Source organism: Xenopus tropicalis, chromosome 1 (genome assembly GCF_000004195.4).
Source record: "Xenopus tropicalis strain Nigerian chromosome 1, UCB_Xtro_10.0, whole genome shotgun sequence".
Classification (NCBI taxonomy): domain Eukaryota; kingdom Metazoa; phylum Chordata; class Amphibia; order Anura; family Pipidae; genus Xenopus; species Xenopus tropicalis.
This window is the reverse complement of record NC_030677.2, coordinates 4,214,926-4,233,067: the sequence shown is the minus strand read 5'-3', so window position 1 is coordinate 4,233,067 and position 18,142 is coordinate 4,214,926.

Below are 18,142 nucleotides of genomic sequence, written 5' to 3'. Positions count from 1 at the left end.
ACAACACAACATTGGCCAAAACTGGGACTTGAAATCTGACACATTTACATTTCAAATGAACAAGGATAAGAAACCCTTCACTCGCAGAGGAGTCTTATCTACAGTAAATAGTTTGTATGACCCTCTAGGATTTGCAGCTCCAGTGACTGTTCAAGGCAAAGCTCTATTGGGAGAACTAACAGTGGAATCTTGTGACTGGGATTCCCCACTACCATCAGCAAAAGAACAAGTCTGGATAGAATGGAGAGACTCTTTAGGAGCATTGTCTAGCATTCAAATTCCAAGGCAATACACTTGTACTCCTGCTGCAGGAATAAAAGAAAGGAAGCTTTGTATATTTTCTGATGCTTCAACCAAAGCAATAGCTGCCGTTGCTTACCTTAAGACTGTAGATTGCAAAGGACAGTGCCACATTGTTATGGGTAAAGCAAAACTAACTCCATGACTGGAACACTATACCCAGATTGGAGCTGTGTGCAGCTGTGTTAGCAGTGGAAATGGCTGAACTCATCACTTCAGAAATTGATCTTCAACTAAGTGAGGCTGAATTCTACACAGATAGCAAGGTAGTGTTGGGCTACATCTGCAATGCCTCCAGCATTGTTTTACTGTTTTATTGCACCACCTTGTGGTTTCTTAAGGTATAGGTTGTGATTGTTTAAAAAAAATGTCCTTTTCAGCTTCCCATACTTTACCATGTGACCATGGGTAATACAGGAAAAGGTTCAGTATAGCTGCCATCTTAGCAGCATCAACAGTGTAATAGCAATCCTGCATAATCCTACTCCATCCAGCCCTGTGGAAGCATCGTTGGTAGGTATTATCCATCCCTAGCCCCTAGGTTATTAATACAAGCAGATATTTTCATGTTTATGCCTTAGTTCCGGTTTCTAACTGTTTATGTGCAGTTACCTCATGGCACATCTGTTCTTGCCCAGGCATCTAGGCCTTACCCCCACTCAGATGCCTCTCATCTCTTATATGTTTGTACATTATATGAACCATAATGTTTGTTTACTGTACTTTATTATGCTGTATAGTTGATAGGGATTAAATTACTAAATGCTGTGATAGGGGTTAAAATTGCTAAATGCTGAATTTACACAATTTTGTTTTGAATCATGAAGGTCTGAGAAAGTATTACTTCAGTTGTTATGATTATCCTCATTATCTTGTCTGGCCAAGTTGCTCCGGCCTTGATTATCTAAGCTAATATTCAAGGCTAAGAGATCATGATAAAGCTTCAGCAGCTAATTAAATAATTTCTGTATTTCTACTAATAATTGCAATGTACCCACCCATGATACGTAAGCATAATGGGATGTGTTTTTCTATCTACTATATAAGTAATATCAAAACAAAATAAATTTGAACTTGTTTGCAATACACATACTGGTTGTATCGTTTGTACAAGTTCCCTGATCAGCGCACATGCGCAGACAATATCAGATGTTTCGCCGACTCACAGATTAAATCGAACCAGTTCGTGACTGCTTAGATACAGTGCAGAGAAGCACAGACAGAGTTAAAGAGATTAACCCTTTCAGTTTGGTGTCAGAAACGTGGGATCGGCGGGAGAATCCAGCGGTAAGTAGAATTTACATCTTAATTGATGGTTTTCCTCTTACCTCTGGCTCTTCCCTACAGGCCGATTTAAAAAGGGTACAGTTAGCAGTCTAATAATAATCCTCTAGGGTAGAGGTCCTCTAGGGTAGAGGTGAAACAGTCTCTAGGGTAGAGATGTGATTAAAATAGTCTCTAGGGTAGAGAAAGTCTCTAGGGTAGAGATATAGTTAATAAGAGAATAGGGAATTCTCAGGACGTGTGTGGGAAACATTATTTTCTGACTGATTCGTCTCTGCATGTGTATTCCTGTGTTGTCCTGTCTTTGTTATATGTACCTGTAACTGTATTTTATGTATCTGCTCATATAAGCACACCTGGTATTAAGAGTGATCGCAAGTCATTGTGGGTCTTGTTGGGACCTTGATCTCAGTTCAGCCCTAATGACTTTGCTTTGCCAAATGTGTTTATATTTTCAATTTTGGAAATTTATGGTATTAAGATTTGATCGCGAGAGAAAATCAAAGGTACTGTTGGATGAATTACTGTTTGCCTGTGTTGTGTCTTTGTTATTTTCTTTAAAAGTAAATGTTTTTAATATCGTAACACTTATATTTTTAAACTGGTCATCTAAAATTTATTACAACATTAAGGAATACCTCTGACTGAGCTAATAAGGTTTTGTAGGGACCTTAATCCCAGTACAGCCTGTTTGCCTTTTTGGAATTGTTGCAATTAATTTTCATTATACGAAATTGAAAATAAAGGAAATAATAATGCTAAGAAATTACTATTACTCATTCGTGATAAACTTGCAAGGAATACTGAACCTGGTGTCAGTATGATTTTTTCGGTGCGCACCCACACGCTTTGTTGAACTAATTTGGACAGGAATAAATACCGTGAGGACTGATTATGTCTTTAACAATTTGAGCCCAATGTGAGACTGCAGGTTTTGTCTGTCTTTAAGCCAAATATGAGAATTCCGGACAGTTGACACGGAATGGGACGGAGACTGATCACCTCCGGGACACGATAAGAACCTAGGTTTTAGTTTCTTTACCGTGTCATCCCCATATCCTATTGTGAATTAGTCCGTAAATCCCAGTGGCTTCCTGGCAGCCAGCAAAGACAGGTTCCTCTGGCCTGCAGCCCATTTTATCTGAACCTGCACATGGTATTTATAACCTGTTTTTCTATGTTTTCTTTTGCCTCCCTATAATTGGTCTCTGTTAACAGTCTAAGGTTGTGTCTATGAAGTTCAGTAGCAGGAGGATTCTTATGTGCAGGGATAAGAGGGGTTAATGGTTACATTCCAGCTGAGAGGTGTACATGTTGGAAAGGGGATAATCACTGCGATTGTGTGTGTGTGTGTGTGTGTGGGGTGTCATAGCTTTGGTGGGTTAACCTAGTACAGTGTGCGGGAAAGCTATGTTGTGTCAAAATTGTGTATTTGAACTTTTCTTTGGTATTACAGAAGGGATGTTAGAGTGTGAATAAGATGAGCAAAAATGAGTTAGAAATTTAGGACCCTGGATATCTCTCTCTGCTGGGTTCCAGGGATCAAACCAATAGTATGGTGGAGGAAGGGATCTCAGTATGTGAGCTGGTGGCAGTCAGAGAGGGGAAGGAATATCAGATAAAAAGGAAAGAAAGAAATTGTAAACTGTCTTTCTTTAAAATTTTGTTTGGGTCGGTTCCCAGATTAAGGTGTTACTATTATTATTATTAACATTTATTTATAAAGCGCCAACATATTCCACAGCGCTGAATGTTTGTTTCCCCAACAGTTACAATTACACTCTGATGCTTTCACTAATTTTGTATCTCTAAAAAATGGTCCATCTATCTACATACAGAAATTTCCCCAGAAACCTTAACAAATTGTATAAAGCATTTTGATAAACTCATCCATACAGAAATCTGGAGGGAGCAAAACTTTAGACTAATCCATCTAGCCTATAAAGGTTTTAACTTTGATTAAAAAAAAAAATTTCCTTAAAAAATTGTCCCAAATGTAATACACCGCTTCCAAACATTATTCATCTACTTTGGGATTGCCCTCATATTAAAAGTTTTTGGCAAGTCATTGAGAGCCATTTAAAATCTACATTGGACTTTAAACATAATCTGACTCCAAAATCTGCCTTATTAAAATTTTTCAGAAGACATTATACAAGTATCTCGCCTAATTCAGCCTAAATTTGGGAACATTTCCTACTCCATAAATTATCTGAACCTTATTTTGGCAGCAGCAAAGAGGATTATTTTACAAATTCTCTGTACAAATGAAGCCATTGCTTTCAAATTTAGTAATACAAAAAACCGCACAAGATTCTTATCTAAATGGAGATTCCTCATGCATACCCTTTCTCCCAATGATAATTCTCATTTGGACTCATTTCCTTACTATCCATAGTTCCATGAATATTTCCAAACTCTACTAGCCTGTTTAATTGTATCAATAAGAATTGTTTAATGTAGTATTAATCTTATCCAATTGTATCACAATAATCCATGTTTTTCTGCCATTACCTTTTCATCCATAGTCACTTGTAAAATTGTTTGAATTGCTCATTGTATTGATCTACTTATGTACCTTATTAATCCCGTTTGGGATTGTTTGTTTCCCAATGATTATTGTACTTGTCTAATATAATAAAATAATAAAAAAATAATTTTGTATCTCAATTAACTTATGATCTAACTAAAGTGCATGGCCAGGTGTTCTCTTTTGCAACAGATCCCATCTTCACTGAGGGAACTGCAGCCCGAGGACTAAGTGATGCTAAAGAAATTTGTTTGGAACTACACCTCCCACTGCAAAAAGACCCCAGCCCTGGAAGGAACACTTACATCCGTGCAATGATAACTTATATCCTTTTATATTATTATTATTATTGTTAACATTTATTTATAAAGCAATCAATAACTGATACAAGAGGTGAAGAGGGCTCTGCCTAAAAGAGCTTTTCTGTGTGTTTACAAGCATCTTACTAGCCCAAGAGGTAGCAATTAGATAGAAAAATGGGGTTACGTAGTTCTAGTACAACTCCTTTAATACACAGCCTAACAAAGCTATGCCCTTTCTCACTGTAGGAGATTAATTAATTATGAAACCCCTAACTCCTTCAGATTTTAGGAACATTTTAATAAATGCTCGAGATCCTAGAAAAATCCTGGTGCCTGCCTTATCTATCCTGTATGTATGTGTCAGGGTCAATGCATGTAGAAATGGAAAGATTATGGGCTGATAGTCTATGGCAGTTGCCTTAGCCTGTAAACAAAAGGTTTCAGAGTTAGAGGACATATGGCACAATTAAAGTTATAAACTTGTTTTAGTTAATTACTGAATGGCCTAGCCTCACTGCTATTTTTATAAGAAAGATAAGAAAGTGTTAGAGAAAGAAGCAGCATGTTCAAAGAAAGAGAAACGGGACACTGACAATGCCTATTGGTAACAGCCCAATGTCCCATTCCAATAGAGGAAAGGGGGGATAGAGATTGAGGTTATTATGTTAATAAGCCACAAAGCCGCATTCAATATTTTTGTTCCCAAAACCAATACTATCTTCCCTTTAATAGGAATTCCCATTTCAGTGTCGGTAGATTCCAAACGTAACTAGTTGACTGTACACCATACAAAGCTTCTATACACCCGCATTCTCACCCTGTTATCTCAAACAGTATCCTATCAGTAAATGGTATTTGTCCCCTTGTTAACTCCTTCCTACAGCAAGGCATTTCACGCCTGATTGTTCTCCCCTTACAACACACCAGTCAACCCAGTCTGAATATTGTTTAATCCAAGACCTAAGGGCCATTAACACTTTAATTACACTTATTGTGTTCATTATTCCTGATGTGACAGTTCTACTTACAGTACATCTATACCCTGTGATGTGTTTGTATTCACAGTTATGATTTAAAGTAATGTTTTTTCCTCGGTCCCAGTTGACCTTGAGACACAGTTACTATTGGCTTTTATTTTTGATGGGGCCTAATATACCTAGACCCATCATCCCTAAGGTTATTGGATTTCATCAGTGGCCATTCCCTGATGCTCCAATACTCCTTGAAGTCATGGACTCCTAGCCATGGTTCCGTCCTGCTTCAGTACGGCAATGACCTACTGTTGTGTAGTCCTAATCAGGCTGCTAATGTTGCTCACATGGTTAGTCTTTTACAACACCTTGCACTTGAAGGTCACAAAATTGCTAAACACAAAACTCAGATAGGGGCTGAGTCTGTTGAATACTAATACAATATTCTTGGGCAGTGCACAAAGAAAGATCAATATGCGTTAATTATATGGTCACCAACTATGCAAAATGTGTTTTATCAGCTTAATAAATCTCTGGTTCAAGCCCCTGCTTTAGGACTACCAAATTATTGTAAACCATTTCTTTTGTATGTTAAGGACACCTGTAAAACCATGACTGCAGTCTGTGCTCAGGAGTCTGGAGGCAATTTGCGTCCGGTAGCCCATTTTTCCAAAGTAATGCTTGTTCCGGTACAGGGGATGCCGGCGTGTCTCAAAGCTTTAGCAGCTAGTGCTATGGCTGTAGAAATGTCATAGTCAGTCACGATTGGTCACAATACTATCTTGCATACTTCACACCAAGTCACACATTTGCTATAAAACATTACCACCCAACATAAGACTTCCCAATGCCTTAGTGGAGACATCTTACTTGGCATGCAAAATTTTAACTATTGAATATGCTTCTACAACACAAGGTCCCGCAGCAGTTTTCAATGCATTATTAAATTTTTCTAATCCTGATAGCAATCCATTGTTACAAGCTCTGTGTGTTACTGAAATTCATAATAGTACTACACCAAGAGGGGATTTATAGGATATCCCTTAGAGAATACTATTAACATTTTCGTTGAGGGTTCTTGTACCAGGACCTCAGATCACGAGTACCAGGCAGACTACGCAGTGGTGCAACTCCCTGATATAGTCATTTAGTCAGGTCCATTAACTGTTAACTCCTTGAGTTAGAAGTCCACTTATTATTCCCAGTGATTTAGAACTATTCAAATAAGAATATGTACATAACTTTATCATTACTTTGAATGGCAACTATGGTGATGTCTCTTTATCTTTTCGTTTACCCACACAGGAACCTACATATACCTTCTGCCCTGAAGACTCTCTTGTTGTTCTACAGCTGCATCGTTATCAAAATGGGGGATTTCCATTTGGACCCAAAGCCACAGTTATTGCCATCACACCAACCTCCATTCTAACAGACTCCAGTGACCAGTGGATTCACGCTTCGAGAGTGAAACTTGCCCGAGTTGCTACCACCACCAGTACCTTCTAAAGATTATAACACTACCAAAGATGACCTCTTCTTGCCTGATAACACCGCCCCAAGACATCAGGACAGACAGAATGACCAGGATGACCAGGAGGATGATCAGAGAGAAACTCAAGAACTGATAACTACCTGTAATGAACAGGAAATAGACAAAATATGCACTTTGGTGCAGCCTCTTATTTTCCTTTTGATGTTTATCCCATTGTGAATATTACTTAACTGCATCTACTCTTCTTCATTTGCAGAAACTCTTCAGTCTCTGTTATAAGCCTCCCATTAATGACATTTTTTCTATTTCTACAACCAATTTATCTATAGTATCTAGGGTTAAACATGAAGTTTAATCACCTTACCTTATTAGTTTCTTTGTTTCAAGGTTTTAATGGAATTGTGATAATGCAATGAGGTTGGTTCAATGCTATTACTATTCACACTTAAAGATAATTTAACTTGCTCTGCTAATAATCACTGTACTATATGGAATATGTCTGCAACTTTCTCTATCTATAAGGTTCCAGATCTGTTAAAAGGTTATTTTATGTTTTCTAACACCACCTGTGACTGTTCCATATCTAATATCACTGCATTCCAATCTATTATTCTTTACTTTTCTGTTGTTTATGATTTAACCTTTTTTGAATAACATTGTGTCCACTACTTATACCTGGACATATGTCACTAATTTTTCTCTTCCTGTAGACCTTGCGTTAGTTTGATATTTTGTTGTAGCAAATACAGGATCAGGGGATGATATATGAATACCAATGAGAAGAGATTTATCTATTGGGCCCCTGAATAAGAAATATACATTCTTCTTCTAGTCAGCGGACTCTGTGCTTCAATTTTCTAAGCAATCACATCTAAAGAAACTAGATAATCATATGTATAGTTGATCATTTCATGATCTAAGAGGGGATTGAAGGGTTAATATGATTATGAACTTAGTGCTAAAAATCTGTATACATGGTTTTTTTTTCTTTTTGTCTCTGTCCTTCTTAAATAATCTTAGCCATCCTGTTATTGGACAAGCTGTTTTTGTTTTTCTTTTTGCCAATACCATCAAGGTTAAAATGCTCAAGGCTGAATACCAAGTAAACCACAGCTGAACCTTACTTTTTACACAAAGATTTGAATGTATGTCATTAGAATGTTTATCTGACTATTCTGTAATGATTACAGTTGTCCCACAGTATGTTTGCCTAGCTACAGACTTTCCTGTCGGTGTTTATGCTGTTGATTCTTCTCTACCTTTTAGTGGCTGCTTTGCCAATGTCACTCTGCTACGATGTTTCAATTGTATTTACTATTTTTCTCCCATTTCCTACTGTTTATAAGTCATTCATGTATTTCCCATCTGCTTTACCTTAGATCAGTATCAGATCCCTATATCAGTGTACTGTTCCTTAATCACTGATAATACTAATGCTATAGCCGCTTGTCACATGACCAATAACTGTATGACACAGCTATTAATACAGTAGCAACTTAGAACAAGTTAATATCCCTAGGATCTCAAATACAGGACAATTTACAACATCATTGGTATGATATATTCTCAGGTTGGTCACACACTGGCTATTCTATTGTTCAAAGCTTCTTCTATCTATTTATCATTGTTGTAGTTATATTTGTTTTGCTTATTTTTTATTCAACTTGTATTTGTCATGTACCTTTTGCAAACACATACAAAAGATGATTTCCATTTCTCAACTAGAACAACTCAAATTAATTCCTGCTATAGATCCCTCACTACCTTTCAGTGGTTGCCTCACTAACGTCACCCTTTTACGTTGGTATAATTATACCTATTATTTTTCTCCTATCCCCACTGTCCATCGTTCCTTTCTGTATTTCCCACCTACCTTACCTGTAGGATCAGATTCCCAATACTGTACATCAATCACTTAATATCCATAACACTAACATGATTGCTGCTTATCGTAAGCATGATACCCAATTGCATGACACTGCTATTAAGACTGTTGCTCCCAAGAACAAATTGCTCTCTCTGGGCTCTAAATACAAGATGAGCTGCAACCCCATTGGTATGATGCCTTCACTGGCTGGTCTCCAACAGGTTCTACTATTATGCAAAGTCTTTTTATTCACTTTTTGCTGTTATTACTGTGTTTATTTTACTTGTATTTTTCAATTTATATCTCATATGTACTTTTCGTAAACGTATTCAAAAAATGATTTCACATGCTCAGTCTGAACAACTTAAGCTTATTTATGCTTCACATACTATATGTAGTCACTTTTGTGACTAAAAGGGGGATTGATAGGGATTAAATTACTAAATGCTGTGATAGGGGTTAAAATTGCTAAATGCTGAATTTACACAATTTTGTTTTGAATCACGAAGGTCTGAGAAAGTATTACTTCAGTTGTTATGATTATCCTCATTATCCTGTCTGGCCAAGTTGTTCCGGCCTTGTTTATCTCAGCTAATATTCAAGGCTAAGAGATCATAATAAAGCTTCAGCAGCTAATTAAATAATTTCTGTATTTCTACTAATAATTGCAAGGCATATGTATGTACCCACCCATGATACGTAAGCATAATGGGATGTGTTTTTCTATCTACTATATAAGTAATATCAAAACAAATAAATTTGAACTTGTTTGCAATACACATACTGGTTGTATCGTTTGTACAAGTTCCCTGATCAGCGCACATGCGCAGACGATATCAGATGTTTCGCCGACGCACAGATTAAATCGAACCGGTTCGTGACTGCTTAGATACAGTGCAGAGAAGCACAGACGAAGTTAAAGAGATTAACCCTTTCAATAGTAAATGCTGATACTTTGGTTTGGAAGCTGGGGTTCCCCTCTAAAGATTTCAAAGAGGCTGTTTACTGATTAAAGTTATTTTGTGGAGGGTTTACATGGCTTTTAAATCCACAGAATCGAGGGGAAGGTTTAAATAAATGTGTTAATAGCTTTTAAAAATTCATAAAACAATTAATTAGAAAATATTGAAAGATGTTTGTAACTACTAAAAGTAAATCTCAAAATAAGAGATAACTGAGGCAGCACCTTGGCATTTCTTTCTGATGGGGATTCCTTGCTATTGGCTAATGTCAAAAGAATAAACAGAAGTCAAATGACTGTGCCTATCCTCTCCTTTCTCCCAACTTGTTGGCAGTTCAGCCATATTTTGTTCTAAGTAAAGCTTGTTCCACTATAGCTGCTGTGACCTCTTTTATAATACCGAGTCCAGAATCCAACAACATAGTACATAGTTACATAGTTACATAGTTACATAGGGTTGAAAAAAGACCAGTGTCCATCAAGTTCAACCCATCCAAGTAAACCCAGCACACTTAACCCACACCTACCAATCTATACACTCACATACATAAACTATAATTACAACCACTAGTACTAACTGTAGATATTAGTATCACAATAGCCTTGGGTATTCTGATTGATCAAGAACTCATCCAGGCCCCTCTTAAAGGCATTAACAGAATCTGCCATTACCCCATCACTAGGAAGGGCATTCCCCAACCCCCTCACTGCCCTCACCGTGAAAAACCACCTACGCTGCTTCAAATGGAAGCTCCTTTCCTCTAATCTATAGGGGTGACCTCTGGTGCGCTGATTGTTTTTATGGGAAAAAAGAACATCCCCCAACTGCCTATAATCCCCTCTAATGTACTTGTACAGAGTAATCATGTCCCCTCGCAAGCGCCTCTTTTCCAGAGAAAACAACCCCAACCCTGACAGTCTCACCTCATAGTTTAAATCTTCCATCCCCTTAACCAGTTTAGTTGCACGTCTCTGCACTTTCTCCAGCTCATTAATATCCTTCTTAAGGACTGGAGCCCAAAACTGCCCCCCATACTCAAGGTGAGGCCTTACCAGGGACCTATAAAGGGGCAAAATTATGTTCTCATCCCTTGAGTCAATGCCCTTTTTTATACAAGACAGCACTTTATTTGCTTTAGTAGCCACAGAATGACACTGCCTGGCATTAGACAACTTGTTATCAACAAAAACCCCTAGATCCTTCTCCATTAAGGATCCCCCCAACACACTACCATTCAGTAGATAGTTTGCGTTTATATTATTTCTACCAAAGTGCATAACTTTGCACTTATCAACATTGAACCTCATTTTCCAGTTTGCTGCCCAGTTATCTAATTTTGTCAAATCTCTCTGCAAAGCGGCACATCCTGCATGGAACTTATAGTTTTGCACAATTTAATGTCATCAGCAAAAATAGAAACAGTACTGTCTATGCCCACCTCCAGGGCATTAATAAACAAGTTAAAAAGCAAAGGCCCAAGGACTGACCCCTGCGGTACTCCACTAACCACACTGGTCCAATTAGAAAATGTTCCATTTACAACTTTGTACTCTATCCTTCAGCCAGTTCTCTATCCAATTACAAATATTATGTTCTAGGCCAATATTCCTTAATTTGATCATTAACCTTCTGTGAGGTACTGTATCAAACGCTTTAGCAAAGTCCAAGTAGATGACATCAACTGCCATTCCAGCATCAAGGTTCCTGCTCACCTCCTCATAAAAGGCGACTAAATTAGTCTGGCAAGATCTGTTACGCATAAAACCATGCTGGCACAAACTAATAGTATTGTGAACTGCAATGTATTCAACTATCCTATCCCTTATTACCCCTTCCAGAAGTTTTCCTACTACTGATGTCAGACTAACAGGCCTATAGTTTTCAGGCTGAGAACGGGATCCCTTTTTAAATAACGGCACCACATTAGCAATCCGCATGGTGGCTTATAACTACCAGACTGTGATTGGGCAGACTTTGCTCCTCTCGAAATGTTCAGCACCCAGATACAGAGCCCAGACAGGTACAACAGGTTGTTCCATCCCAGTAACTGCACCTACACACAGAGCCACTTACCTGGTAGTTATAATTCCCCACCCATCTGCCCTTCCCATGTGTTTGCTTGCTATGGAAGTTGTGCATATCCTGTAGTGCCATAGCCATCATATCCACTGCTTGTATCAGGCTGGCAGAGTGATAAGCATTGAGATACTCAGGAATATCTGTAAGTTTTTCCTTTCCAGTGCATTTGGCCGGTGGAACATCAAGAAGAGAATAATAATTTATATCATCATCATCTTTGACCAAACATTCCTGTTTCCATAGCCACATATCATGAAGCAAATCGTCATGTGGGTATTTTGATGGATGGAAAGTGTCTGAGAACTCTCTGAATCTGGCATCGTACTGGTTGTCTAATCTATTCTGCATGAATAATACAGTGCCAGTAAGTAACGAGGCCAGATCCAATGACTCATAATGATTTAACCATTTAGATAAAAAGATACATGTCTTTTCTATAATTATGTCATGTAAATGATATGACTGTATATTATATTCATAACTGGGATCTCCGCAAATAATAACTACCCTAGTTGTTGTTTTCTTAATAAATTGACTATGCTCACTAAGCTTACTGATATTCCTTGCAAACTCAATGCAGATTCCTTCCCTTGAGAGATATTTTGTCAGCAGTTGATAATCTCTTTCTCCGCTCTTATTATTCATATAAATAATTCCGACCCAGTTCCAGCCAAAGAATTTCATTAATTTGCAAACAGCAATATATTCCTCTTCATCACTTTGTAACGTCCGGAAAAAGTAAGGGAAAGTGGTTCTGTCACTGAGTGCCGGGTCTGTGGCTCCGTAACTGATCTGTGAATAAGGGACACAGTAGAACAGTGACAGTCTCGCTCTATAACTCACCATATGTCTCTTTAATGGGTTGCAGCTCAATGTGCAAAAGTGCAATATTTGGAAGCACTTGCACATGTGTGTTTTGACAAATTCTACTGGGAAGTGATTGCACCATTCCTAGCACTCTGAATCAAAATGCCACCTGGGGGTGATTCTTTAGCAAGTATTGCAAGTATGTGGCATCTATTGTAGTGAGCCCCCTATGGGAACCCTGGAGCAACAGACATTTTATTGACTGGTGCAATAACTGTATCTATTGAATGAGCAGTAACTCTATCTATTGAATGAGCAATAACTGCATCTATTGAATGAGCAGTAACTGTATCTATTGAATGAGCAATAACTGTATCTATTGAATGAGCAATAACTGTATCTATTGGAGGAGCAATAACTGTATCTATAGGAGAAGCAATAACTGTATCTATTGGAGGAGCAATAACTATCTATTGAATGAGCAATAACTGTAACTATTGAATGAGCAGTAACTGTATCTATTGAATGAGCAATAACTGTATCTATTGAATGAGCAATAACTGTATCTATTGGAGGAGCAATAACTGTATCTATAGGAGAAGCAATAACTGTATCTATTGGAGGAGCAATAACTGTATCTATTGAATGAGCAATAACTATATCTATTGAATGAGCAATAACTGTATCTATTGAATGAGCAATAACTGTATCTATTGAATGAGCAATAACTGTATCTATTGAATGAGCAATAACTGTAACTATTGAATGAGCAATAACTGTATCTATTGAATGAGCAAAAACTGTATCTATTGAATGATCAATAACTGTAACTATTGAATGAGCAATAACTGTATCTATTGAATGAGCAATAACTGTATCTATTGAATGAGCAATAACTGTATCTATTGAATGAGCAATAACTGTAACTATTGAATGAGCAATAACTGTATCTATTGAATGAGCAAAAACTGTATCTATTGAATGAGCAATAACTGTATCTATTGGAGGAGCAATAACTGTATCTATTGAATGAGCAATAACTGTATCTATTGAATGAGCAATAACTGTATTTATTGAATGAGCAATAACTGTATTTATTTAAGGGTGAATGGAAATGAGCCCTAATGCCCAGTATTAACAAAGTGGTTAAGTCTTCAGCTTGGTCCCTAGTGTGGGTGGGATGTGGGTGGGATACTCATAGTTAGGGTTGCCACCTGACCACTATTTTAACAGCCAGTTTGGTGAAATGTATAGTCCTAATAGAAAACAAAGATACAAATATGTTACAGTTGGTATTTTCCTCTAGAAATGGTGGTTTGCTTATTTGCCATATGCAAGTTCAGAACCTGCAAAGGTGCTAGTGGGTGGGGGATCGTCCAAGCCCAGGGGAAAATACTGAAGTGGGGTGTGCTTTGGCTCTTGCCTAATCAGCAGAGATGATTTGATCATGCCCAGTGTATGTCTGGTTAGAAAGCATTATATTAAGGATGGGGGCCACAAAAGAGATAGGAAAACGTGGGAACTGTTTATCTCTTGTTCTGTACCATTCCATTGAGTCAATTGCTCAAAGATACCAACATTATAGTAGTAAGTTATATTTGGTAGATACGCACTGCCCCTTCCATGCGCATTATGAAGTATACCACTTTGTATTTGGGGGTTTTTCGTGCCAGATAAAGTTTTGTATTAAATTTTGTACTTTAGTAAGAAAGCATCTGGGTATAATAATAGGTACAGTACAGAAGAAATACAACAATTTTGGAAGTACAAGCATCTTAATTGCACTAATCCTCCCATATCCAATCCTGACCATAAAATGAAATGTGTTCTCCAGTCATTGGTCTCTTTAATGAAATTGGCTAAAAAGGGATGGAAATGTTCTCTAAAGAGCTTTGCAGTTGGTTCAGCTAATGCCTAGATACTTTATGATAGGAACTTTCCAATCAAAATTACATTGCTGGTTAAGGTAAGTTAGCTGCTGAGCTGTTAGGGCTATAAACACAGCTTGGGTTTTACTTCCCTTTAGTGAGATTGAAATATTAACGATGTCTTAATAATTACTTCAAATTGCACAAGTCCCAGTTCTTTAATATATCAGAGTTTTTAGTGGAATTTGCACAACCAAATAGTGTCTCTATTTAATGTAGTGTTATTGCCAACAGGGTGTTATAAGCTTCCCTCATTATACAGTAACAATCAACTAAGGTGGGTGGTAACCAAGAACCAACACCAGGGCCTAGCACAGGGTACCCCCAGCCGCTGTATCCATGTTAGTTCCAGGTACCTTGCATCACTCAGCCTGCTCTCTCCTTCTCAATATGGCGCTTCCTGCTATCCACGTTCCACAGTGGAATGCAAGGGCAATTTTATATAATAATAAAAATGATACTGTGATTTCATAAATTAGACTTATGCTTTCACTCGGGATTGTACGGAAGAGCAGTAGGGCCACCAAAAAAAAAATAAATTCCGGTCAATTATGACTTTTAAAAGTCATAATTATGACTTTTAAACTCATAATTATGACTTTAAAAAGTCGAAATTATGACTTTTAATCTCATAATTATGACTTCAAAAAGTCATAATTCACCAGAATTTTTTTTTTTGGTGGCCCTACTGCTCTTCCGTAGGATTGAGCTTCCTCTGGCATTTTTCCAACTAATTCACCTTCATACAATGTGCCTGTACCTGGGCCAAACCCAATTTAGAAACCAATCTCTAAGAAAGTCACTCAATAGTCATATCTCAGTTCCCTCCCATTATTAGTGGTCAGTGACCATCTTCTCACAGCTCCATGATAGGGGTTAAATTACTTAATGCTGAATTTACACAGATTAACCCTTACACTCCATAATTCCACTCAACTGTTCTAAGAACAAGCACATAAAAACTACAACTGGGTTTATACCTAAGCCCACCAGAAAGGAATGAAATCTCTAGGAGACAACCTATAAAACAGAAATGCAGGGCAGAAATAGGAAAATTGCCTGCAAAGTGCAGAATAAAAAGGAAGGAGGTACATTACTGCTAGAGCAGTGCAACCCCAGCCAGTCCTGGATACACCCGGTGTAATAATGAGCACCCAAACTGCTGTGTCTGCACAGAGGACTCATGAATAAAATAATTAGATATCAATGTTCTATGTTATGTTCCATTTCTATCACTGAGATTCAGGGGAGTTCATGGTTTCTGTTATACATACATTTTACTGAGAGGCAGTGTCATTACTCTGTGGGCAGAAGGACCTGCTACAAATGCAAGTGATTCTAATCAATTTATCATTTATAATCATTTACAAGATGGAACGCGTTTCAAATATGGTGCTTCAAACTCATCATCACAGCTACTTTAGGTTTGTTTTTTACCAGTACACCAAGTGGCCTTTGATCAAAGAGATGTCTATAAAACTAAAAACCTTTATCTGTAGGAGGATCCCAGTTGGCTAAACTGAGCATGCTCACTGCCCTGGGCAGCAGGTTTTGGGCTGCATCAAAACTAAGGGCAAATGTGAACACGTGGACATTAAAAATCACAGAGCAAAGCTCCCTTCAATCTGTTCCACTTAAGGGCTCACATACCTCATCCATTTGAGTAGAAAAGTAACTGTGAAAATATTATTTTCTTTACTGTCCCTTAAAAATCAAATCAATGGTTTAAAGCCTATGAATATTGTAGCACTTCACCAAAACAGTTTCATGAAATTAAGTGCAAGTTGAGGACTCATCTGAATTATTATTAATCATAAATATAAAAAATGTTAATGTTTCTCACCTGGGAATATCCGAGCGCACTCAGAATATGGGCAATGGATTCAGTTGGTACTGAAAGCAAATCCCCAATAAAGCCAGCCATCTTCCCTGTTCTCCTGCAGGAGTAATTAGGAACCGGCTTCCTGGTACCAGATATTATCTTCAAAAGGCTCATCAGCGCCCTCCGTGGGTCCCCACAGGAATCATGTATGTGGTATCCCAGGGTTATGTTGGGTAACAGGGCCGGATTCTCATTAATTTCTTTTACACGGAAGGCAAAATCCACAAGATATCTGTATTTCTGGGCACTAGGTCTGGGGAAAGGAAATCATTCAATGTAAAATTCATTCTAGTAAATAATAATCATTTTTATTCCCCCAAAATAATTTTTATTAAGACTTGAGGAGGCTAACCTGCCCAAACATCCCTGTTACATAAAAAGCACACACACAAATGGATGCCTTACTGAACTGGTGCAACTTTGTGCCTTTTTCTTGGGGGGGGCAGACTGTCTGGTTTGTAGCCAGGTCTTACTCCGGTAATTGGTTGCCTTCCTGTCTTCCCCGTCCCTCATAAATGGGAGGGGATGGAGGGAGAAAGCCAGAAGATACGTTAAGGCCTGAAGTTGGGTGAAGAGGTGATGTCATGGATCTTGGCCCTTGTGAAGGTTTTCTAAGTTGGCCAAGAAGCCTTTGCAGCTCACATGGAGGAGAAGCTGTTGCTAAAAAGCCAGGATGCTGCTAACCACCCTAACAGCTGCTAAAAAAAAATCCTTAGGATATTTAAGATGGCGAGTCCAACTGAATCTTATTGAAGGCATCTATAACACAAATTGTTGGAGTTTTATATTCATTATCCGGGGTTTATATTTATTATCCGGGGCCAATCATGGAATATTGTTACTCTTGCCCTTATTTATTTCGAAAGAAGGCAACAACAGATTGCAGAGGAGCAGCAAGAGGAGCCACCTGTTCCACTGATGCCTGCTAGGATCAGACAACCTCATCAATTCTGGAGGCCTTTGACAATCTGTCTGATGATGAAATGTTGAGGATGTATTGCCTGAGCTGTGCCACCATCCCCAAGGCCTATGGTCTCATTAGCCAGGACCTGGAACCTGTGACATGTGCTCTCAGGCCCTGCCCAAGATCTGCAAACACCTTGCTGTCTTGCATTTCCAGGGCAGTAGCTGTTTCCATCAGGTCTCTGCACACCCTGTCAGTATGAGCCCACCTTCAGCAGGATACTAACCCAAATGTTCATGGCACTTCTGCTGGACTTGAAAAGGCCAATTTACTTTCCCTCAATGAGGCAGAGTGGATATGATTAAAGCGAGATTTTTACCTCATTGGCAATTTTCAGAATTACCTGGGACCCACTGACTGCGCCCATATTCCTCTCGCACCACCTAGTCGCCATCAGCACCATACTAGGGAGCATTCCCATTATATCAACATCCAGTTGGTGTGTGATTCCCACCTGTGGATCATGAGTGTGAGATCTGGTTTTCCCAGAAGTATCCATGGCTTCACTATATTGCGTCAGTCAAATCTACACAACCAGTTTTTTTTACCTCTCTTGCTGCAACAGAACTCTCCTGTCTTTTTGGTTCCCTTTCATTACTGCCTCCTCCAAAACTTTCTCACCATAACCTCTGCATTTAAATTGGGCACTCATCTCCTTCACCCTTGCTTCCAAACCCCTCTCTGCACTAACAATCCTCTTGACTCTCAAAAGCTGACTATATGGTTTTCCCTTTATAAGTGAAGGGGATGAAAGCTATTAGGGTTAAGGCG